This window comes from Bubalus bubalis, chromosome 9, assembly GCF_019923935.1.
Source record: "Bubalus bubalis isolate 160015118507 breed Murrah chromosome 9, NDDB_SH_1, whole genome shotgun sequence".
NCBI lineage: Eukaryota > Metazoa > Chordata > Mammalia > Artiodactyla > Bovidae > Bubalus > Bubalus bubalis.
The window spans coordinates 53,564,937-53,591,226 of NC_059165.1; the positions used below are offsets into that span (position 1 = coordinate 53,564,937).

Here is a 26,290-nt window from a genome sequence, read left to right on the forward strand (position 1 = left end):
GCAGGTTGTGTGTGTGCGTTTCTAGCTCTGTCTTCCATGTGGATCCGTTTCTGCTTATTCCATCTTCCCTTCTTCTTTAACAATCTCCTACCCGGAGCGGGAACCTCAGCATCTGCTGCCTTTGTGGGTTCCTTCACCGAGAATGCACCCTGAATCCAGGTGAGTCAGCAGTAGAATCGGCAACCACACAATCCCAGGATGGTGTTTTCATTTGATCTCTGCCCCCCCAAAATAGGTACTGAGACTTATGACTTACCAGGGCTTCCCTGACAGCCCAGATGGTAAAGAATCTGCCTGCAACGCAGGAGACTCCAGTTCGATTCGTGGGTCGGGAAGATCCACTGGACAAGGGATAGGCTACCTGCTTCAGTATTTTGGGGCGTCCCTTGTGGCTCAGCTGGTAAAGAATCTGCCTGCGATGCAGGAGACCCTGCTTCGATCCCTGAGTTGGGAAGATCCCTGGAGAGGGGAAAGGCTACCCACTCCAGTATTATGGCCTGGAGAATGATATATGACTTACCAAGCCTGGGTAAGGTGCTCTGTGCTCTGTGGTACAAGTACAGGTACAATTTGACTGAAAGACTCAAGAGGGAGGCAGAGTTCTTCAACCTCAGTTCCACTGACATTCTGGGCTGGATAATTCTTTGTTATGAGAACATTCTAGGATTTTGGCAACCTCCCTGGCCTGTCCTCATCGGATGCAGGTAGCACCCACCCCTAAGCTGTGATGACCAAATATTTTTTCAAACAATGCAAAATGTCCCCTGGGGACAGGTTCCTACCATTTCAATCTTGAAAGCCATTCTTTTGAGGATCATGGTGGCAATCTTTTGGGGTGTCTCTCCAGCCTGAGTCCCTGACCCCTTTCTCCTTCCTCTGCTCCTACGATCCTGTGCATGCGTGCTGTGACCCCAAAGTCTATGGACCAGGCAGATCGGACGTCTGACCCAACTTAGGTCTCAGCTTCTTTCCTTTGGGAATTTGAAACTAGGACCCAGGGACTGAGTACCACCTGGGTTCTTCAGGGGCACAAAACTCTAACTCAAATTTAGAAGATGTAGGCAGATGTATGATGATGTGGGGAACATGAAACAGGCATCCTACTGCACAGATAAGAATGAAATAAACCACAAGGGAGGGGGAGGGAGGACAAATTAGAAGGTAGGGATTAATATACACACACTACCGTATATGAGACTGATAGCCAGAAAGGACCTACTCTATAGGTAGGAAACCCTACTCAATATTTTGTAATAATCTAAAAAAATCTGAAAAAGAATATATAGAGATATGTGTGTATTTTGTATGTGTAACTAAATCACTGTGCCATACACCTGAGACTAACGACATTGTAAATCAACTATATTTCAATTTAAAGATAAAATCAAATAAACTACAGAGGAACCCAGAGGGAAGATGCAGACAGAAGGTGCCTCGTTCTGGCCCTTTCTGGTTCTAGTACTTCCTAAGGATAGGCTCAACTTCCTGCCTTGGGTAGGAAGTACGTTGGTAACTATTAATAATTCCTCTTTTGTGCTAGGACAGTTTTTGTTTGTTTATTTCTGAGTCCTAACTAGTACATTCTCTGTAATCTAGAAGTCAAGTCATAATCAGAAAACATCAGGGATCCAGGCAGTTGGGGGAGTAGTAGCTGGCCCACCTCTCCACTCCACATGTGCTCTGTCCTTCTTTCTGTACCAAATGTCTTCCTACTCTCTCTCTGGAGTTTTTCTTGCCTTGACCTTGGCTTGTTTGTGGCCTCGTGTGCCACAGCCTCAACTCAGCTTCTGGGGTGCATTCGCTAACAGCAAACCCAGGCCAGTTTCTTGGTTCAGATTCCTGAGCAAGAGAGTTTGATTGGCTCATGTGGCAAAATACTATCAGCTGCCCATCCCACAGTCATCTCTCCCAATCAGTTTTGCTCAAGTGAAAAACCCCACGTGATGAACCAGAATTGGTTTGTTAAGGGCGATGAGATGTAAAAGAAATCCTCCTGAGGGGCTTATGGAAAGAATCTTATTCTTGATACAAGAGGGCAAAGCCCAAGGAGGAGCCAGTCCATCCCCTTCCTGCACACTTTGGATATGTCATGTGAGGACATGACATGTGAAGCCGCTGTGGCAGCCATTTTGCAACTGTGAAGTAAAGCCTAGAGACCTAGAGAGAAGAGGCCTGTGACATCCTTGAGCGGACAAATTAACAACCCTGGAGCCATGTACCTTTAAACTTCTTGTTACATGAGATAATTAGGTATCCTTACAGTTTAAGCTACTTTGACTCTGGTGTCCTGTTACATGAAGCCAAAGGATCCTGACTGATACAATATAGCTCATCTTTTCAGACCAGGTCACTCAGGTCCCAGGTCACTAGCTGGCTATCCTGTAGATTCACTGTCTTGGAGTCACACACCTACCTCCAATCCACGTGTTTATTCCCCTGCTCCAAACTTCTATGAAATTTCTTTAACCTGCAGAAAAGTTGAAGAAATAATACAGTGAACACTGAAATATCCCTCACCTAAGATTCACCAGTTGTTAATATATGCAGCTAAATGCTGCATATGTTCATTGTATAATATTTCCATATATTTGGGGGTGTTTATTTTCACTGAACCATTTGAAAGGAAGTTAGAGAGCTTATGAAACTTCACCCCGAAGTATTTCAGCAATTATCTCCTAAGAAACAAGGACATTGTCCTACATAACTAAGTTGTCATTAAAGTAGATTCAATACATATTATGTTATTCTATGATATAAAAATCTTACTAAATTCTTCAATTCTCCCAGTAATGTCTTTTAAGAATGTTTTGCTTTTTTCTAGTCCCCTTTATTCTACAAAAGCTTTTTTTGGGGGGGTCTTTCCTGTCACTGACTTTCAGTTCAGTTCTTTTATAGAATGTTCCATAATTTGGATTATCCAGTTGCTTCTTCAGAATTAGATTTATGCAAAGATTTTTAGCAAAAACTCTACAGAGGTGATGTTGGGTCCCTCTCAGCACATCATAGGAGGCATAGGAACCCACTGTGCCCTATTACTGGTCTTGCTGTTTAAACAGTTGATTAAGGTGCTGTCTGCCAGAATGCTCCACTATAAAGGCATCTTTTCAAACTTTATATAATTAATAAGTAATCTGTGGGATAACACTTTGAGGGCATCTTGTTTCCCAACAGCTTTCACCCGATGTTTTAGCAGCCATTCATAAGCCTTGCCTGAATCAACTATTATATCAGTGATTACAAAAATCACTTTTTAAAATATTTTATTATTTCCTCTACATTCACTGGCATTCTATTTAAGAGCTTTCTCTCCCCTCACACTCAATTTTCTTGAGTATTATTATGAACTTGGATTTTTCATTACCACTAATTTTCAATTTTCAAGTTGCCCCCCTTCAAGCAGGGAGCCCCTTCTAGCTGGTCTCTGTCCTTCAGACATGACCCCATCAATGTCTGAGCACTTCTTTGTTCTCTAGCAGAGGAAGCCCCGAGTTCATTTGTACTTTCCAGACCTGGAATCAGCCTTTCTACAAGAAGGCCTTATTCTTTTTAATGAGAAGTAGTTCATAGAAAGCAAGAATTGGGTGCTTATAGAGTGCTCATTGCTATTGAAGTGTCATGGTGTCTAGGTCCTGTCAGTAGACATAGCCAAGAAGTATGTTTGATTTTAAATCATGAATTTATCTTGATCCCCAATTCCAATTGGGCTTCCCTGATAGCTCAGTTGGTAAAGAATCCACCTGCAATGCAGGAAACCCCGGTTCAATTCCTGGGTCAGACAGATCTGCTGGAGAAGGGATAGGCTGCCCACTCCAGTATTTTTGGGCTTCCCTTGTGGCTCAGCTGGTAGAGAATCCACCTGCAATATGGGAGATCTGGGTTCAATCCCTGGGTTGATCATCTGGAAAAGAGAAAGGCTACCCACTCCAGTATTCTGGCCTGGAGAATTCTATGGACGGAGTCCATGGGGCCACAAAAAGTCAGACACAACTAAGCGACTTTCACTTTCCAACTCCAATCCAGCACCAGAAGATTTTTCTTCTTTTCCTCCAGTTCATATTTTTATCTCCTTTCTCTTACAGTAAGAAGCTAGTTTTCAATCCAACATCAATATATTTATTAATACTCACTTGTTCCTCCCTACAGTACACCCAAGAGTCAGAATGCCTGTTCTCAGTACCTTTACCAACCATAGACCTACTCATAAGTTCCAGATTGTTTGCGGCACTTTTTTTAATCCCTAGAATACAGCCCACTAAAGGTAACAAGGTCTGTTAAAAACCTTTAAACCTTGAAATAGATTCATTTGTTTCTCTTTATACCCAATGTTGCTGCTGCTGCTGCTGCTAAGTCGCTTCAGTAGTGTCCGACTCTGTGTGACCCCATAGATGGCAGCCCATCAGGCTCCCCCGTCCCTGGGATTCTCCAGGCAAGAATACTGAAGTGGGTTGCCATTTCCTTCTCCAATGCATGAAAGTGAAAAGTGAAAGTGAAGACGCTCAGTCGTGTCTGACTGTTCACTACCCCATGGACTGCAGCCTACCAGGCTCCTCCATCCATGGGATCTTCCAGGCAAGAGTACTGGAGCGGGGTGCCATCGCCTTCTCCGATACTCAATGTTAGGGTTCTCCTAATATATTGATTTAATTTTTTGTGATAGTGGGCTTAATTTTTTCCAGTTTTTCTAACATATAACTGATATATAACATTTGAAAGTTTAAGGTGTACAGCATAATGATTTGGTGTATGTATATACTGTGATATGATTACCACAGTAAACTTAATTAATATCTGTAACAAAACTACAAAATGCTTTACAAGTTTGTATGTCATCCTTGTGCAGGGGCCATGCTAATCATCTCTTCATTATTTCAATTTTAGTATATGTGCCACTGAAGTGAGCACTAATTGTATTATTTTGCATATGTAAAACAGCAGCATGGTTCAAAAGTCAAAACTATATTAAAATGTAACTCAGAGAAGTTTTCTTCAACCCTGTACATAGCCAATTTTATTAGTTTCTTGTTTATCCTTTAATTGCAAAAATAATCAAATGTATACGTACATACACACACATATCTCATTTTGCCTTCTATTCAAATGGTAGCACACTATATACACTCCTCTCTGCACCTTATTTTTTTCACTTCATATTGTTTTATGTTATACACATGCAAGTGTTTTATAGCACTTGTATCTCACTTATTTGCTCTCTCAAATGTGTTTGGTATTTCAGTTCAGTTCAATTGCTCAGTCGTGTCCAACTCTTTGTGACCCCATGGACTGCAGCACGCCAGGCCTCCCGGTCCATCACCAACTCCTGGAGCTTCCTCAAACTCATGTCCATTGAGTCGGTAATGCCATCCAACCATCTCATCCTCTGTTGTTCCCTTCTCCTCATGCCTTCAATCTTTCCCAGCATCAGGGTCTTTTCCAATGAGTCAGTTCTTCGCATCAGGTGGCCAAAGTATTGGAGTTTCAGGACTCCAATATAAATAATGAATATTCAGGACTGATTTCCTTTAGGATTGACTTTAGGATTTGGTATTTAGAAAGGTTTTACTTTTATGGTTACTTTTTTAAAGCTACAATAATTCAGTCTCCAACCCCACCTTAATTTTGTTATTTTCTAATGGTTCCCCAACAGTACTGAAATTGGTCAACAATTTCTTTTCCTCTCTCATCTCTATCCACCAGCATCTTATTGCAATAAATATCCTTTACCCCTATCAGCAACAAGTATATTCAATAAGTATATTTTATATTCTATCTCTCTTATCATTCTTCCCTTTTAATTATTGTATAATATCTTCTTTGCCTGAGCATGTACTCTTCTTACAATCATCACAGTTTTATGAGTAAATATATACTTAATGCTTACATCAGTCTTTATGCCAATGTTTTTTCATTCTCTAAAAGCCTTTCTTCAGTAAATTCATGGGAGCAGTGTTCTCTGTTTCTTTCATGTTCATCATTTGTGACCTGTTAGCTGGATATAAAATCTTTGGCTGATGTTTTCTTTCCTTGAATATCTTCAATATGTTACACTATTTCTTCTGGAATAAAGTCTGAAGACAATTATTTCTTTCCCATCAAGGTGACTTGATATTTTGACTAGATACCCAAATGATATTTTCTTTCTTGTAATGTCCAGAAGTTTGAGAATATACCTTGACATTAGTCATTCTGGATTAATTTTCCTAGGTAGTAGTATCAAATCTCTTTTTATCTCAGGAAAAATTTTCTTAAAAGTTTGCTTTTTAAATTTAAATTACTTTTAAATTTCCACTGCTTTTTTCTTCCTTGTGTGTCTTCTATTATATATGGCTTGTTCATTTGTTTGTTTACCTTCTACATCCATCACTTTCTTTCAGATCTCTTTGATTTGTTGGAATTCCCTTCTTTCACCTACTGTTTATTTAAAGGTGTTATAATGTATTTATTCACTTCTATTTTTCCAATTTTAATCTCCATTTCTCAAATGATTAATATTAATGCTAATTGGGAGTTCTCCTACATTTCTGAGAGTCTCTAATTCTGATTTATATACTTCTTTCCTGTCTAATATGATTTTATTAGTTTTTTTTTAGCTCATTTTGAAATAGTTAAATTTTTCATGTCTTATAAGCATGTTTTCCTTGTATTATTTTCATTGTTAGAATGTTAATAGACTCTTTTTCCTTTTTTTTTTTTTTTGGCAATGACTTAGTGTTGGATTTTTTCTAGTTTTATTGAGATACAATTGACATAGAACATTGTATAATTTTAAGGTGTACAATGATTTGATATACTTATATATTGCAAAATGATCATCACAGTAAAGTTAGTTAACACATCTGACAACATTTGATTTGAACACAATCTTATTCTATTATTCATTTTTATAGGAATTTAGTTTTTCCTTTATGAAGGAAGGGTGAACCAGGGGTAACTTTTCTGGCTTCATTATTCTAGATTTCCTTCTTCTGGTGTCCTTATCAAGAATTTTTTTAATGGCCTTTTATACATTCTGAGATGTAGTTCCTCTGCTCCTTTATCTAGACTTTCTTTTTCCTTTACTTCTGTTATCCCATACTTGCTCATTTGGATTCTACTCTCAGAAGTCTTCTTTTGCTGTAAGGTTTTCTTCTGAAAAGGAGCTTTGTAATTAAGTTGAAGTTCAAAGAGCCAAAACCATCACAGCTACTTTACACCTTATCTGGGACCCCCATAACCCCCATATTTACTGAAGTGTAGACACGCCCTCCCAGTCCCAGAAGTTGTTCTCAGACTGGTCAGATTTTCAGTAAGCCAGAAATGGTATGGACCTAACAGAAGCAGAAGATATTAAGAAGAGGTGACAAGAATACACAGAACTACACAAAAAAGATCTTCATGACCCAGATAACACAATGGTGTGATCACTCACTTAGAGCCAGACATCCTACAGTGCAAAGTCAAGTGGATCTTAGGAAGCATCACTACGAACAAAGCTAGTGGAGGTGATGGAATTACAGTGGAGCTATTTCAAATCCTAAAAGATGATGCTGTGAAAGTGCTGTACTCAGTTCAGTTCAGTTCAGTCGCTCAGTCGTTTCCAATTCTTTGCGACCCCATGAACCACAGCACGCCAGGCCTCCCTGTCCCTCACCAACTCCCGGAGTCCACCCAAACCCATGTCTGTTGTGTCGGTGATGCCATCCAACCTTCTCATCCTCTGTCGTCCCCTTCTCCTCATGCCCTCAATCTTTCCCAGCATCAGGGTCTTTTCCAATGAGTCAGCTCTCTGCATCAGATGGCCAAAATATTGGAGTTTCAGCTTCAACATCAGTCCCTCCAGTGAACACCCAGGACTGATCTCCTTTAGGATGGACTGGTTGGATCTCCATGCAGTCCAAGGGACTCTCAAGAGTCTTCTCCAACACCACAGTTTAAAAGCATCAATTCTTCTGTGCTCAGCTTTCTTTATAGTCCAACTCTCACATTCATACATGACTACTGGAAAAACCATAGCCTTGACTAGATGGACCTTTGTTGGCAAAGTAATGTCTCTGCTTTTTAATATGCTGTCTAGGTTGGTCATAACTTTCCTTCCAAGGAGTAAGCGTCTTTTAATTTCATGGCTGCAATCACCATCCGCAGTGATTTTGGAGCCCAGAAAAATAAAGTCAGCCACTGTTTCCACTATTTCCTCATCTATTTGCCATGAAGTGATGGCAAAAACAAGACCGGGAGCAGACTGTGGCTGAGATCATGAACTCCATATTGCCAAATTCAGACTTAAATTGAAGAAAGTGGGGAAAACCACTAGACCATTCAGGTATGACCTAAATCAAATCCCTTATGACTATACAGTGGAAGTGAGAAATAGATTTAAGGGACTAGATCTGATAGATAGAGTGCCTGATGAACTATGGATGGAGGTTCGTGACATTGTACAGGAGACTGGGATCAAGACCATCCCCAAGAAAAAGAAATGCAAAAAAGCAAAATGGCTGTCTGAGGAGGCCTTACAAATAGCTGTGAAAAGAAGGGAAGTGAAAAGCAAAGGAGAAAAGGAAAGATATACCCATTTGAATTCAGAGTTCCAAAGAATAGCAAGGAGAGATAAGAAAGTCTTCCTCAGCAATCAATGCTGCACTCAATATGTCAGCAAATTTGGAAAATTCAGCAGTGGCCTGGAAAAGGTCAGTTTTTATTCCAACCCCATAAAAAGGCAATGCCAAAGAATTCTTAAACTACCACACAATTGCACTCATCTCACATGCTAGCAAAGTAATGCTCAAAATTCTCCAAGCCAGGCTTCAACAGTACGTGAATCATGAACTTCCAGATGTTCAAGTTGGATTTAGAAAAGGCAGAGGAACCAGAGATCAAATTGCCAACATCTGTGGATCATAAAAAAAAAGCAAGAGAGTTCCAGAAAAACATCTACTTCTGCTATATTGCCTATACCAAAGCCTTTGACAGTGTGGATCACAACAAACTGTGGAAAATTCTTCAAGAGATGGGAATAACAGACCACTTTACCTGCCTCCTGAGAAATCTGTATGCAGGTCAAGAAGCAACAGTTAGAACTGGACATGAAACAACAGACTGGTTCTAAATTGGGAAAGGAGTACGTCAAGGGTGAATATGGTCACCCTGCTTATTTAACTTATATGCAGAGTACCTCATGCAAAATGCTGGGCTGGATTAAGCACAAGCTGGAATCAAGATTGCTGGGGAAAATATCATTAACCTCCGATATGCAGATGACACCACCCTTATGGCAGAAAGCAAAGAAAAACTAAAGGGCCTCTTGATGAAAGTGAAAGAGGAGAGTGAAAAAGTTGGCTTAAAACTCAACATTCAGAAAACTAAGATCATGGCATCTGGTCCCATCACTTCATGGCAAATAGATGGGGAAACAGCAGAAACAGTGAGACTTTATTTTCTTGAGCTCCAAAATTACTGCAGATAGTGACTCCAGCTATGAAATTAAAAGACACTTGCTCCTTATAAGAAAAGTTATGACCAATGTAAACAGCATATTAAAAAGCAGAGATATTACTTTGCCAACAAAGGTTCATCTAGTCAAAGCTATGAGTTTTCCAGTAGTCATGTATGGATATGAGAGTTGGACTATAAAGAAAGCTGAGCTCTGAAGAATTGATGCTTTTGAATTGTGGTGTTGGAGAAGACTGTTGAGAGTCCCTTGGACTGCAAGAAGATCTAACCAGTCCATCCTAAAGGAAATCAGTCCTGAATATTCATTGGAAGGACTGATGCTAAAGCTGAAACTCCAGTACTTTGGCCACCTGATGCAGAGAGCTGACTCATTGGAAAAGACCCTGATGCTGGGAAAGATTGAGGGCACAAGGAGAAGGGAACAACAGAGGATGAGATGGTTGGATGGCACATCGACTAGATGGACATGAGTCTGAGTAAGCTCTGGGAGTTGGTGATGGACAGAGAAGCCTGGTGTGCTGCAGTCCATGGGGTTGCAAAGAGTTGGACACGACTGAGTGACTGAACTGAACTGAACTAGTGCCAGTCTTAAGAGTTCTCCTGTTCTCAGGTCTGTCAGATACCTCATGGCTTCCTCCTGCGCAGACCCTGATATGATGTGGGTCTTGAACTTTTGGTAGTTTTCCTCCATCTGCTCATACTTCGAGGTTCACAAGAATATCCTTTTCATCTAGAACAAAAATTTGAAAAAGTAAATGTCAATCAAGGAGGAATTGGCTTAAAAATGTAGTATAATGTCATTGTAGTTATTAATAAGGTGAAATCAATGGTCAATTTTATGTAACAATATGAAAAGCAGTATATAATATATTGTTAAATAGGAGATACAAAGTTTTTATATTATGACATAACTAATATGTCTTTTTATTTTTTAATATATATTTTTAGGGCTTCCCTGGTGGCTTAGTGGTAAAGAATCTGCCAGCCAACTCAGGAGACATGGGTTCAACCCCTGATCTGGGATGATCCCACTTGCGGAGCACCTAAGCCTGCACCACAACTATTGAGCCTGTGTTCTAGAGCCTGGGAGTGGCAACTACTGGGCCCATATCCCACAACAGCTGAGGTCCTGTGCTCCAGAGTCCATGCTCTGCAACAAGAGAAGCCGCCTGCAATGAGAAGCCTGCACACAGCAACTAGAGCGCAGGTCCTGCTCACTGCAACTAGAGAGAAGCCCATGTAGCAACAAAGACCCAGCAGAGCCAAAAATAAGTAAATAAAAATAAAATGTTATATATATTTTTTAATGTTAAGAATATATATATGTATATATTAGTGTAAAAGATGCCTAGAAAAAGGAACACCCATTTATTCAGGTACTGGTGGGAGGAAGCTATGTCTACTTTATACATATGAGTTGTACAGATAACTAGTATTAGATTCTTTTATTGAGCTTAGGTTGGCCCATAGATCTGGTCAACAAGGGGTCCTACCTTGGACCTCATTTGTGAGAGAGTCTGACGATCACGAACACACAGTGAAACGGTAAGCTTGTTAAAGACCCTATGAGATCGGGTACCCACTACTGACACAGAGTAGCCATCGTCCTAAACGTCCACACTGATGACTAACACCATTTAGGTTGCAGAAAATGCTTCTCCACATCTCTTGCTCTCTGTTCTGAAAGCAAAAGGTACCTTAATCAAATGTCAAGAAGAATTGTGAGTTGTCCTGCTGCCAACAGCATAGAAGGACACTGCTTAGGAGCGTAAGGAGAATTTGAGCTGTGGAAGCATTTAGGTAAGGGAAAAGACAAATTAATTCACTTGTCAAATCCTTCCTCTCAGATGTCATGAATGCTATAGATTCTTGCATGATAAAGTATCGTTTCCCAGGAGTACTGAGCATCTACTTTCTTGCTTTCTTCAAATTCCAGTTTGTAGACCTGTAAGCACTCATAAATAAATGCAGTATTTTCAGTAATTACATATGGCAGCCAGAGAACATTTTACAATATTAAACAATATTATCCTTATATCGTGCTTCCCCGGTAGCTCAGTGATGAAGAATTCACCTGCCAATACAGGAGACAGGGGTTCACTCTTCTGGGTCAGGAAGGTCCCCTGGAGTAGGCAACCACTCCAGTATTCTTGTCTGGGAAATCCCATGGATGGAGGAGCCTGGTGGGCTACAGCTCCTGAAGAGTCAGACACAACTGAAGCGACTAAACAATCTTTATATCATTTTTATATATACTCCAGATATAACATGTTTGAGCATATATAGCAATTTTTGGCATTAGAAACTGATGGATATTGAATATAAAAGTTATAAATAATTTTATGCTTATGAGAATATATGCTATAATGACATTTTAAAACTATAGTAAAAACTAAGCTTTATTTGAATAAGTTTTGTTTCAATTGTAATGACCAATCATTATTTCTTTAATTTTGTTTTTAATTTTAATAGATTATTTTAGAAGAAAAATGACTTTTTGAGAAAAGGAGGTCCCTATTTTGTGAGAGACAAAAAATAGGAAAAATAATTTTAATTTTCAATATTTTAGTACTACTATGACTAAGTCGCTTCAGTCGTGTCTGACTTTGTGCAACCCCATGGACTGCAGCCCACCAGGCTTATCCACCCATGGGATTCTCCAGGCAAGAACACTGGAGGTCATTTCCTTTAATTGTATTTTTGATGACATATATTCAAAGAACCTTTTGAATATAATTACATTTTATCTTTTAATTCTATAGATCATTGAAAATGAGAACAAGTTGAGACTGGGATAGAAACACAAAACATGAAAGTAAGGCTCAGAAAAGTAAGGGCTGAGAAGATATTAGAGTATATGCAAAGAGATGGTCTGCTTCATTTTTTAATTTCAGACATTGAAAGTAAACAGGCTTCTGCCGAGCATGCCCCACACAGTTCACAAACAGGTATGAAAAGTTCTTTATTTAATATATTTTAGCTACTATGCAAAACAAGGAAATGCACAAGCAAAGTATATTTACCATCCATGACTCAAAAAGATTGAATGAAATACCTATTACTTTATGTTATTTACTAATGAAGTTTTTTTTTTATGGTCAAAACAATGAAACATATGTTTTTTCTATAATATTCACAACACATGCAATTCTGGCCTGCCCATCAGAAGCTAAACTGCAAAAAAATTTGGCAAGTTGATGAGAAATATGAAATCTTTGGATCTTTATTGTTTGTTGGAAAGTGATCCTGGGAAAAATCTGTCATATCGTTCTGAAATCATCTGATTGACTCAGGAAAAATGTAAGTTGATTCAAATTATTGGCTATGAATTTTCCATTGAATAAATGGCAGAAAATTTAATATTTCAGATAAAAGCAAAATGTTTTTCAAATAGAGAAAGTAACCACATAAACTTTTTAATATCTTGAGATAGAAGACCAAAGTATTTTGTTACTATTATTACATATTTCACGGTCAATTTTCGCAATTAGTTTTGGCCAGGGGAACCATTTGTGACTAGAAATACTTAGGTTCTCAATTAAAAGAATACTAAATGTTACCTGTACCAAAAACAAACAAAACCACAGCATATGCAAAAACTAGAACTGAAAAAAAAAAGCCCTAAAGATTAGCAAATAGGGAACTTCCTAGTGGTCGCATGGTTAAGAATCTGCCTTGTAATGTAGGGGACACAGGTTGAATCCTGGTCGGGGAACTAAGCTCCCACATGCCTCAGAGCAACTATCGCGCATGCGGCAACTAGAGAGCCCTTGCACCACAAGCAGACTGCACATGACTCAGTGAAGATGCTGCAGGCTGCAGTGAAGACCCAATGTAGCCAAAAAATAAATGAGTATTAAAAAAAAACAGCAAATAGTAATCAACCAAGAAACCAGTAAACACATAAATACTAATCTTGGAATGATATTCTTAAAGAATAGTCACAAGATTCAATATTTTGTAATAACCCATAAGGGAAAAGAATCTGAAAAAAGAATATATAATGTGTGTGTGTATGTGTATGTATATGTATACGTGTGTGTGTGTAACTGAATCACTGTGCTGTACACCTGAAACTAACACAACATGGTAAACCAACTACAAGTTAAAAAAAAAAGGAATAATCACAGATGTTCCATATTTAACCAAGCTTTGTGAGACAATAGCACAACACCCATAGAAAACAATGGACATTTTCTAGTTCGGTAGAAAAAATTTGATGTCAGAAAACTTTCAAATTTGATGTTAGAATGTAAGATAGATTTTTAAAAAGTCATATAAAAATAGATAATTCAAAATAGTAATAAAAATGAGAAAAGAAATTACACATATAAGTTTTAACATTAATGACAACTAATTTAACTAGAGTATGCTAGGACAAATCATACTGAACAATTAACATTCATCATGTCCAGTCATGACACAACCATCGCTCAGTTGTGTCCAACTCTTTGTGACCCCATGGACTGTAGCCCACCAGGCTCCTCTGTCCATAGGGATTCTCCAGGCAAGAATACTGGAGTGGGTTGCCACGCCCTCCTCCAGGGGATCTTCCCAACCCAGGGATTGAAACCAAGTCTCCGCATTGCAGGCAGATTCTTTATTATCTGAGCCAGCAGGGAAGCCCAAGAATACTGGAGTGGGTAGCCTATCCCTTCTCCAGGGGAACTTCCCAACCCAGGAATCGAAGTGGGGTCTCTTACATTGTAGGTGGATTCTTTACCAGTTGAGCTACCAGAAAGCCTAACATTCAATGTACATATGGTCAAACTATCAAAAGATAAAAATTCAGGAAGTCAAAAATGAACATTTTATTGGTTTCATGCAGATTGTAAAAAGCTGAACTACAAAAACAACTTTGAATTTTGGGCATTGATGGAAAGAACAGTGAGGGCATGCTAATGATAATAGCCACTGGGAAGGAATAAGTGTTTTTTTGTGAGCCATGGACAATGCATTATTTGAGTTTATTATTCAGAGACATATTCTCAGCCGTACTAAGTGATAGCATTTTTGGAGCAATTCAGTGATTACATAGGATATTTTCTATATTTGTCCAAATATGAAATATCTTGATTTTAAAAAACATGTCATATTTACCACTAAAACTACTTTCAGACACACAAAACAAAAAGTTGACTAAATGCCATTAAAGCAATAAAACTTAATTTACACAAAGTAACAAGATGCACTAGAATTGTACAACAAATAAAAGATGATCATTAAGTAAAGAGAATGGTGATCTTTAATAAAATAAATATTTTTGAATTTGCAGTGCCCACAGCTATCTTTGAACTGCTGCTTGCTGTTAATAATATTAGCCAAAGCTTGCAGAAACTTCAAAATTCAAACTGATACACGTTTGGCTCTTTTTCTTTTTAAGATGAATTCTTTTTAACTTAGAGAAACTCTTTTCCTTAAACTGAAATAAACTGTATGTGAAGTGTGTAACAAATATGACATTCCTATAAAATATAGGAAAACAAAAACAGGTAAATATTTTTATGCAAATAAAAATATTTGCATCACTATAAAGCATGTGTATGTGCTTAGTTGTGTCTGACTCTGTGACCCCATGGGCTGTAGCCCGCCAGGCTCCTCTGTCCATGGGATTTTCCAGCAAGAATACTGGAGCGGGTTGCCATTTTCTCCTTCAGGGGAACTTTCAGACCTAGAGAACGAACCCGCATCTCTTATGTCTCCTGCATTGGCAGGTAGATTCTTGACCACTGTTCCACCAAGCCTTCCCCATAGAAAGAATACTTGCACACAAATAACCTCCAAACTTCTTTTCATTTATTTACTTTGTGTGTGTGTGTGTGTGCTGCACATGGGCTTCATCTAATTCTGGAAAGCAGGGAGCTACTCTCTAGTTGTGGTGCATGGGTTCTCATTGTGATGGCTTCACTTGCGGAGCACAGGCTCTGGGCACACAGGCTTCAGTAGTTGTAGCATATGGGCTCAGTAGCTGCGATTTGCTGGCTCTAGGGGGCACAGGCCTCAGTAGTTGTGGTACATGGGCTCATCTGTTGCAGCTCAAGGGGTGTAGAGCACAGACTCAGTAAGAGACATGGGTTCGATCCCTGAGTTGGGACGATCCCCTGGAGGAGGGCATGGCAACCCACTCCAGTATTCTTGTCTGGAGAATTCCATGGACAGAGGAGCCTGGTGGGCTACAGTGAATGGGGTTGCAGAGAATCGGACATGACTGAAGCAGCTGAGCACACACATACATACACACAGACCAAGGTACAGTGTCCGTTAAATAGAGATTTGAATAAATCATAGAAAACATTGCCAATTTTTGGTCTTCTTTATAATATTTCAGACTTGAAATTTCTTAAAAAAGGACATCAGGCTTCCAGTTGGGGCGGGCTTCCAATTTGCTGGGTGCTGAAGGGTAAGACATTAATATTTTATGGATCTAGATATTGCTTTGAGAGACTGTGAGAACTGCAATATAAGTGGTAATGATTTATATGATGGAATTGGAATATTTAATAATATCTTCTATAATAATTAACATAAGACCCTATCATACTATTTGGACTTTAATGTATAAAATTCATTGTTAATTTCTGAGTGTAAATGTTACTGCAATAACATTATTGACTATTTTAGTTGCTATTGGCTAAATAAAAAGTTTTTTCCATATTAAAAATAATTTTTTTCTTTTGAACTTTTTATTTTGTATTGGGGTATAGCCAATGGTAGCTGAGCTGGTAAAGAATCCACCTGCAATGCAGGAGACCCTAGTTCGGTTCCTGGCTTGGGAAGTTCCCCTGGAGAGGGGATAAGCTACCCACTCCAGTATTCTTGGGCTTCCCTGATGACTCAGATGGTAAAGAATCCACCTGCAATGTGGGAGACATGGGTTTAGTCCCTGGGTTGGGAAGATCCCCTGGAGGAGGGCGTGGCAACCCACTCTAGTATTCTTGCCTGGAGAATCCCCATGGACAGAGGAACCTGGCAGGTTATAGTCCAACGGGTCACAAAGAGTCAGACAATACTGAGCAACTAAGCTCAAACATACAGCCAATTAACAGTGTTGTGACAGTTTTAGGAAAATAGTGAAGGGATTCAGCCATACACATCCATGTATCCATTCTCTCCCAAACACCCCTTCCATCCAGGCTCATATTAAAATTAATTTAAAAATAAAAATATAATGACTTAAGCAAGGTTGACTAATTTGGCATTACTACCATTAGAATGCAAATTATGTAAAAATCATGATTATAACAACATAATTAGCAATTTTGCTAAAATGAGGAAAAAATTTTATGTAATAAAATATATCATAATGTATGAATTATGTATGTGTTTGTCAGCCAAACAACAAAACTGCCACATCTGTGCAAAAAATTAAAGATCAGTCAACTTTAAAGTTTGCTAATATTCAGTCATATAAAACTTTTTCTCCAGATGTCATGTATGTGTCCTTACCACAGGAGAAAAGAAAAAGAATGTTTAAGGACAAAAAAGGACCAATATTCAATTTTGGTTTAAAGGTAGGAAGGATAGGAAATATTTTACTAGATTTAACAGTTGTTAGCTTGTTTATAACTTTTAAATATTTAGACATATACTTCTCCATTTATACTTTTGCCCAGGTCCATAAATTCAGGGGTGGGTATAATTTAGCACATGCTCCTTTTACAAGTGCTGCTGACAAGAATGACCGTTAAGTGCTTCTCATGTTCTGGGCACTGAGCTGGGTACTTTTTATACAGTAGCTCACAACACCCCTCAGAAGCAAGGGAAATATTCTCATTGCATTTTACAGCTAGGGAAACTGAGGCTTTAGAGGGGAAATACTCTGCTCAAACACTGTCAAAACTGAATCAAAAAGACATTTACCATTCCCATCCTGAACTGGGACTAACTGTTAAGGCTGACAGAATACTGGGCAATGGACTTTGTAAGTGCAAGACATCTTCCGCGAAAGGTCTATTGCTCTATCCCAACTCATGCTGCCTGAAATTCCACCATTATATACTGATTCCTTCTAGTTTTAAAGTCTTTCCAATCTCTGAAAGAAACCAATGGAATGCAAATACTCCCAGGTGGTAAAAGATGATAATGTGTGAAGCCAGGTGTATTTTTCATATTTTTTCCACCAAAGTAACCCATCAGACCAAAATTGAATTTTTAACCTCTAGAAGTCTTAATGGTCAGCCCAAAAGATGCTGATCAATTTCTTTTAAGTCTTATATTATCTCTTTAAAATCATGCATGTATTTTTCTCCATACTATATATGATATATATATACATACATAAATATAAAAGTGTTTCCCCTCAGGCTTCCCTGGTGGCTCAGTGGTAACAAATCCATCTGTCAATGCAGGAGACACAGGTTCAATCCCTGGTCCAGGAAGACCCCACATGCCATGAAGCAGCTAAGGCTGTGCACCACAACTACTGAGCCTGCGCTCGAGAGCCCAGGGGCCACAACTACTGAGCCCACGTGCTGCAAGTACTGAAGCCCAAGCTCCCTAGAGCCTGTGCTCCACAACAAGAGAAGCCGCTGCAGCGAGAAGCCCAAACAGCAACGAAGACCCAGCACAGCCAAAAATAAGTAAATAAACAAAAAGTTATTTAAAAAATGTTTCTCCTCCAGCTCTCCAAGTAAAACTGATGCTTCAGAAAATACTCCATTTTCCTCTTAGAGTTCAAAAACTCCTTGGCATACTGTATAGCTCTATGGCTTGGAAAGTAGAGCTTAAACTGCTATCGTGGGCACTTGGGTGGGGTTTACTTGACCCCCAGGTGAGAGAAAGGTCCAGCAGAAAAATGAGAAGCTGAATTAACTACTTCTTGATTTGACTCAGGACCCATCAGGTTCATTTTTTATTTTACTCATTTTCCTAAGTCACTTAAAGTCTACCTCTGACTATTTTGAAGGAGGTGAACTCCTTGTCATTAGGGTGTGCAAGAAGGCTGGACAATTGTTTGCTTGGGCAGCTATGGCAGGTAGGGAATGGAGAAATTAATGAAGGAACCTTTCAAATGTGATACCATATGATCCTGCAAGTTTCTAAGTCCTCTGCAGCAGTCATTTCCAGAGAAATGTATTCAATTTAGTAACTATTTATTCAGTACTTTTTAAAGTGCCAGAGGTTATGCTAGGCAGTGGTAGACAGGACAGTCTTCTTGAAACTAAGTTGGCTGCAGAGAGCTATCAACCAGCATGTAACTAGAAGCACGGTAGTTACGGAAGTTCAGGGGAGGGATCCAAGCCTGAAACTGTGGAGCTGGATCCTGGTAGGTTTCCGGGAAAGGGTGGTATCTAAACTGAGGGTTGAGGAATGAGTAGGAGTGTGTCCAGGTCCTTCTGGAAGCCACTGTGGTTGTGACTAATTTCAGCTAGTTTTTAGGTCCCTTCTCTGCCCTGCTACACTTTGTTCACTGATTCTACCAGTCAACACAAGCTATTTAGGAACAAAAGTGCTGACTTTTTAATTATCCATTGTAACCATGAAGGTGTAGAAAGAATAAGTGGTCCATCTCATGATACAAAACTGTATCAGACAGAGGGACTGGATTTCAGGCTTTGGGCATTAAAGATACCGGACAGATCCTACATTCATTTTACATATTCACAGCTGTTTAATCAAGGGGAAGGGAGGAGGGTGAGGCATACTGCATTTGCCTCCTGGGCTGTGAACACAAAGGAAAGAAAATATTGTGAAGGGAAGAAGCAGGCTCCTCCTTGCAGTAGTATGTTTTTTGGTTGTCACACAGTAGACAGCAGAGCCAATAAGCCAGTCTGCAAAACTGCCAGCTAAAAAAACCAAACCCTTTGAAGTAGATAATGAATACACTCTTTTTAACTTACTCCGATCTCATTGCTGAGAGCTGTGCAGTTGCTCCTGGGCAGAAGTTTCACTAATGTAGGGATGTTGACTGGCCACTGCATCAAATATTTATCAAGTCACAGATGGGAATCTACAAAGAGTTTACAGAGAGGTTTAGTGTCTCCCTTTGGTTCTAAGGGAAGCACATCAGCACTGCAAAATGCAAGCCCTCAAATACACAACTTTAAGCTTAGGTGTATGGCTGCTGACCCATTTAAGCAGGTTAAGTGGAGCCCAATTTAAAGAAATCACTTTTTCCCCCTTAAAGTAAAAGTAGTACATTTTTACTGTAGAGATTTTTAGAAAATATCTTTACACACTAAAAGAAGAAAAGAGAACTTACCCATAATGTCACCATCCAGGTACCTGTCTTTTAAATCAAAACTAAATCATCCTTCATCCAGTGTTCCATACCTTTCACTCTTTTGCTTTTCTCGTTTAACAATATATTCTTAACATCTTTATAAGACATTATGTATTCCTCTACAGCATATTTTGATATATTTGCACTATTTCAGTCTATCAATGTGCCATGATTTACCCAACCAATCTCTTGGGATTGGATATTTAAGTTGTATCTAACTCTTCACTATTTACTGTAAGTGATGTCCTTTGTAAATAGCCTTATAATTAATTACTGGTGCACAGTTATATTTTCCCAGGCAAATGAGTGGAAAAGGAATTGCAAGGTCGAGTTAGGCTGACACACCAGTTTGCATTTCCATCATCAGAGTATGAGAGGGAGTGGGGCTGTCCTTTTTAATGGGCTATCAGCTCACCCATCTCAAGTGAGATGGCCTTTGAGGCCACTGAGAGCTACATATTGGTATAGGAGTTTGGGGGTTGGTTTATTTGCATATTTGTTTGTTTTTGTAACAGTCTCCTTGAAACTTGAACTTTTTTCTTCTTTAATTTAACAGCTATCTTATTTCGCTAATCTTCCATCTTTATTTAGTTACACTGGAGAGAAAGAAGGATCTCTTCAATGATAAACATCAGTGCCTGGGTTCAATAAGGATTTATGGCTTGCTGTTTTGCATTGTTAGTAACCACAACTATAATGCTGGGTCTATCAATACCTTTTCCCTCTAACTATAGAAGGCAGGCTGTTTCCTGCAATTGAAGTCTCCTAGAACAGAGATTCAGTGATATACAGAAAAAAAATACTGTTAAGATAAGACTGCCAGCTTTTTATTTTGCCAAGTAAAGCTATTAGAATAATTACAAGAAACAGTGGTCATCTACTATCATCAAGCAACCACTAAAGCATGAACATTTAACACACGGGCACTTGTACCAAGACCACAGTTCCAGAATAAAATACTTTCTTACCTAAGAAAGAACAACTGGCATTCTTGCACTGACATATATATTGTCCTTATTTTTCTTCTCACAGAGGATTTGGAAACAGCATCTTGGATTGGCATCAGTCAGTGGACCCTGGCTTTAGAACCACAGTTTCCCAGGCTTCTGTGGGCAGCAGGACCTGACCAAGTCCTCTTCCTCCCTGGAAGAGAAAGAAGCGAGAGAAACCCTGTAATTCCTTCCATGTGTCTCTTCCTACTTGCCTGGTCTATGGGGTATTCCCAGGCTGCAGTAATTTGGATATTTTTCTCATGACTTGCCCATCTCCACAAATCACCTATATATTATTTATTTAGCATTTGTTTTAAAACAACACTTTCTTAACTTCAAATATAAATTTATTTCAAAGAGAAAGTTAATACCTTAAACATCAATGGAAAAACCAATACTGCTTGTAATAAATAAAGCAAAATAATGTTATTAGATTCTAGATCAAAAAATTACCTGCCAAAGGTTCTGAGACAGAGTCCTACACCTCCTTGGTTTCAAAAGAGAGAGGTTAGCAAGTGAAAGGTGTTATAAAGATATATAGGAGACTTTGCCCTTGGCAGAACAAAAGGGATTAAAAGAGAATTCGAATAGAAATAAACTTCTTGCCAGGTGAGGTCATGTACTTTGACGCTCTGTCTGTGTACCCCTGGTAGGGGTCCCATTGCTTGGAAAGCACCAGTAAAATGGAAATAGAGTTGGACTTGGTTTTGAGCCATGGCCTGGCCACTTGTTCATTAAAAATCCTCAGGCCAATCACTTCACCTCTTCTTAAAACCTCAGCTTCCCCAGCTATAAATGAAATGGTAATAATTTCTATCTAATAGGGATATAGTGAGGAATACAGGAGAATAGTTAGAGCATTTTGTAATTTCTGAAATACTACACACACCATGAAGGATTAGCCTCACTTGTAGTGTTTTTATTTATGGGGATCAGATGTTTTTCCCTGGCCCAGGATATACTTCCAGGCCAAACATCCCACTATAGCCTAAAATACATAAGAGGGTTCAGTTCAGTTCAGTTCAGTTGCTCAGTCGTGTCCAGCTCTTTGTGACCCCATGGACCAGAGCCAGGCCTCCCTGTCCATCACCAACTCCCAGAGTTCACCCAAACTCATGCCCATTGAGTTGGTGATGCCATCCAACCATCTCATCCTCTGTCATCCCCTTCTTGAGGATTAAAGCCTTTAAAAATGAATTACTGGATCCCAGATCATGTAGGATAAGTCCTAGTGAAACCGAATTAAGCATTCTTAAGAACTGTAATTATGGGACTTCCTTGGTTGTAGAGTGGATAAGAATCCACCTGCCAATGCAGGAGACATGGGTTCATTCCCTGGTCTGGGAAGACCCACATGCTGCAAATCAGCTAATCCCGAGCATCACAACTACTGAGCCCACGCTCTAGTAGTTGTGAGCTGCAACTGGTGAAGCCTGTGCCCTAGAGCCCATGCTCTGCAAATAGAGAAGCCACTGCAAGGAAGAGTAGCCCCCACTCACTGCAACTAGAGAAAGCCCATTAGCAGCAGCAAAGACCCACCACGACCAAAAATAATTCAATTAATTAAAAAGAATTTTAATTATATGATCAATGGCTCTAATTATCAGGAGGGCAGAACCCTGCTTGGCTTGTTCACTTCTATGTCCTTTGCACCCACTTCAGGGTGTGGTACCTCAAAGATGGTCAGTAAATGCTGTGTGAATAACTGAATGAGTGAATGAATGAATGAGATGACATCCCTATGTTACACCCTCGTCTTTGCAGTAGCTATCTATCAGTGGCTTTTTATCATCCAGTACTGTATTCATCATGTCTTGAATGTTCTATATTTTATGATGCTTTGACATCTGAAGGCTTGTAGACCCAGGGAGGAACTGCCCCTCCCAGGGGTAGCTAATTCCTAGAGATAGCAAACAATTTACCAGTGAGTGCATCTTTTATCATGCAAACCAATCAATCCTGAGTCTCTATCCACTGTCTTCCCCCTTTCACCAGGCTTCTGCCTTCCTGGACACCATCCCCCTACACTAAATCACCCAGGACTATGTACCAGACAACTAAGGACCACCTCTGTGGTCTACAGTCCTCCAAATTATTCAAACTCTCCAATCCTAAACCTGCTCAGCTGTTTACCCTTCCTAGCCCATCCCTTCCTGTGCAAACCACAATACAAGCTCTTACCCAAGCTCTCCCTTCCTCCTTCTGACTCCTGGTGCTTCGCTGCTGTGGCCTGGCCTGGCACGCCCCATCCTCTTGGGAACTCAAGTAATAAACTATCTTTCCAATGGCAGTCATCTCCTGATGTGTTGGCAGCCATCTCCTGATGTGTTGTCCATATCTGAACAAAAACAAAATCCTAAGTATATTTAAAGACAAGTTTCAAGCCTGAGAACCCATGCCAATTCCAATCTCAATTCACGATTTCAGGGAAGCTATTCTCACCTATGGCTCAGGTAGTAATACAAGCCAGTCAACTTGCCACCTCCCGAGTGTCTCAGAGATGGATCCATGACCACAATAAAGTTGAAACGAGTCTCCTACTGGGACAAAAACTTCTTGCTGTTTTTTTCCTGCTGGATTAGAAACTGCAAGAGTTTAGGTCCAGACCTATGCAGCCATTTTGCCGGCTAGAGGCAAACAACCTGTTTGAAATGGAATCAATCAGAAAAAGTTGAGCCAAATGACAGAGGAAGCGAAGTCAGTTCCTGGTAGCATCACTGGAGGCAACCCCACTCCTGGACTTTGCAGTTACCCATGTTTAAGCCCACTGATACTGGGTTTTCTGGAATTAAAAATAAAAGAGACCTAACCTACAAGATTTTCTTTCCCCTTTTATTAACACCCAAAGCCACCCGTGGAGATATTTAAAACTGCAATGTGAATTAATCCAGTTGCACAGTTAGTGTGTGCCGATTACTGTGCTGGGCCCTCATGATGCTACATGCTTCAGTTTAGGTGGGAAGACAGACATGCAAACAATCCAGGGAGGGTAGAAGAGCTTTCCCAGAGGCCCCAGCAAAGGCTGTGGAGCAGGGAAGGAGTAGTAACATCTGCCTGGAGGCCTGCCCTCCTCAACCCAGGATGAGTTACAGCTGTGACTTAGCCGGCTCCTATGGGATTGGCTGGTGCGGAAGGTCGCCGCTTCAAGAAGCATCAACTCTGATGAGTGCTGACACGAAGGGAGGATTTCCTGTGTTGCTGTGCCATGCTTATTTCATTCACTCTGTTCCTTTATAGGGCAGATATTATTATCCCCAGTTTAGAGATGAAAATTCCTCCATTCAGGGGCTTAGCTCAGGTAAACAAAATCTTACTCAACTCAGTGGTAGAATCCAAATGTAGGACATGACTCCGAAGGCCAGGTGCTTCCTTGCCAATCCACTCCCTTGTATTTGCTGAGAGCTCCTTGTGCACCAGACTCCACCCCATAATTGCAGAAGAGAAAGCAGCTCTCCAAAAGCATTCCTTACTTTACAAAAGAATTTGCCATAGGATTCTTTTACTGTATTGTCATTGTTCTTACTTAGCCTCTAAGTCACGTCCTGCTCTTTGCAACCCCATGGACCACAGCCTGCCAGGCTCCCTTTGCCCATGGGATTTCCCAGGCAAGAATACTGGAGTGGGCTGCCATTTCCTTCTCCAGGGGATCTTCCTGACCCAGGGATCGAACCCATGTCTCCTGCACTGGCAGGTGGATTCTTTACCGCTGAGCCACCAGGGAGGCTCCTTTTACAATACAGTACATGGACAACAACAGTCAACTTAGAAAAATCTTTTTAACACACAAGTGATTCTAAGGGCCATATCTAGTGAGTAAAAAAGCCCACTATATGCATGCGTTCTGGCTCAGGACTCCAGCCTCTCATTTGAGATGTCTCCACCTGGCCATCCTCTGAGAGACGGTGCAGCCAGGTGCAGCGCTAATTAGCAAAGACCCTCCTGGGCCCCAAGATCAGGATTGCCTGAGGTTGGAAGGGGCCGGGCGAGATCTCCAACTGACATGGTCAGTGAATTCTGCCTTTGCTTCCAGCAGACCATGTGGGGCTTCTGAGAATTTCATCATGCCTGATGGAGGCACCAGAGGCAGCCTGAGCCTCAGGCATATCGGCCACCTTGGCAGATTTCCTTTTTAAGCTTCATGTTGCCTTGTCAACCTCATCAGCCAAACCAGTTCAACAAACAATTTATTAGGCTGGCAGCCCCTCTGGATGCTGTGACTTTTCTTTAAGAGACTGTTGGCTTTTCCATTCCACTTTCATGATTGCCTTTCCAGAGGAAAAAGGATGCATCTTTCAGCTTGGGTAACAAGTGTATTATATGAATATGGACATGCAGTTCATATACTAGCTATGAATATTCATAGGCTCTCTTGGACATATCACATCAAATTTGTGTGAGGGAATAAGTATTTGATTTTAAAATCAAAGCTGAATAGGATGCTTTTAAATTGTCATTAGGCTCTTATTATAAATGAATGCATTTATATTAAATTTGGATTAGAATTAGATATAATTCACACAGTACATAATTAGATAACTAGCTTTCTTCCCTAAGTGGTATTTCTCCAAGATCTTTTTATGATCATTTAATTTCCAGTCTTTTGAAACAGATCTGAATAGACAGATTGAATTTTGTAACACATTATTGCCTCCTTTATTTCAAAATTGCTATTTTAGGTAAGAATAGCCTTATTTTTTTATGGCACTTTTTGCAATGGTCAGCCAGGAAAAATTGGGAGGTCACTGCCTTGTTTTACTCTGCTTGTTCACAGATCTTCTCTGCAATCAGTTTTCATGCCTGTAAAATTTTTTTATTGTTCACTTGTCACATGAAATATACAAGGCTCGATAATGACAGTCACTGCCATTTGCCAGTGCTCACCCTGTGCCATCCACTGAGCTATGTACAGCATAGTATGTTCAAATCTCATCTGTAACCTAGAAGGCAGATATTATCTTTTCTTGCTTTATAGTCGAGGAAACCAAAGCTCAGAAAATTCAAGTTGTCTTGCCAAAGAAACCTAGCTCATGAGAAAAGGAGATGGATGGCCAATGAATGCCAAGTCAGTACACTTATCTTGCCCATTTATTATTTGATTTTGTAGAGTTCTGTTTCTAAACACTGGAGAAACTCTGGGGAACAAGACAAAGAGCCCTGTTCTCAAGGAGCTTGCGATCCACCATGCATCCCGATCCAGCCTGAATTCTAAGTCAGGACTCCCATCCACAGATGTTGTAGAGGATGCCTGTCTTCAGCATAACTGAATTCCCCAGCTGGTTTGAATCCACTCTCATTCTCAAGGGTTCGGGTTTATATCAATGCCTAACTCAGTGTCTACATCCTTATAAATTCTTAATAAGTAGTTGTTGTTTGACATTTAGGCTTCCAAAAAGAGGTGGGAGCAGGTTGTTTCCGATGAAAACGCTTCCTTTAAATATCCCTTTTAACATGTTCCCTCTTTTACTCTTGACCTGATTTCTCTCATTCTTCCTTGCCTGCAAGTGCCTGAGATGACTTGGAGGATGGTACCAAATGGACTGCCATCTTACGCCTCACACAGGCATTATTATTGCACCACCACCCCACCGCACTGCAACCTGAGGACCAGGGCGAAACTCCCCAGGCTGGGTCCCTCCCCTTCTGAGGCTGC

The 26,290-nt window shown here is 40.0% G+C and overlaps 2 long non-coding RNA genes and 1 other non-coding gene across 4 annotated transcripts; 1 reads left to right on the forward strand and 2 right to left on the reverse strand.

Moving 5' to 3' along the window:
- Positions 1-1,241: 1,241 nt before the first annotated feature.
- Positions 1,242-24,942, reverse strand: LOC123335051. Of its 2 annotated transcripts, none has more exons than XR_006553327.2 (5): positions 20,617-20,756; positions 19,266-19,375; positions 10,050-10,156; positions 2,414-2,467; positions 1,242-1,839 (listed from the first exon to the last, which is right to left on the reverse strand). It is a non-coding gene; the product is annotated as an uncharacterized LOC123335051 (long non-coding RNA). The 2 variants fall into 2 exon arrangements; XR_006553326.2 differs by lacking the exons at positions 1,242-1,839; positions 2,414-2,467 and adding exons at positions 22,822-22,978; positions 23,083-24,942 and having other exon boundaries at positions 9,913-10,156; positions 20,617-20,791.
- On the reverse strand, positions 4,796-4,902 carry LOC112587225. The gene has a single exon (XR_003111741.1). It is a non-coding gene; the product is annotated as a U6 spliceosomal RNA (small nuclear RNA).
- LOC123335050 lies at positions 20,071-21,186 on the forward strand. Its single transcript, XR_006553325.1, has 3 exons — positions 20,071-20,126; positions 20,240-20,325; positions 20,681-21,186. It is a non-coding gene; the product is annotated as an uncharacterized LOC123335050 (long non-coding RNA).
- Positions 24,943-26,290: the final 1,348 nt, after the last annotated feature.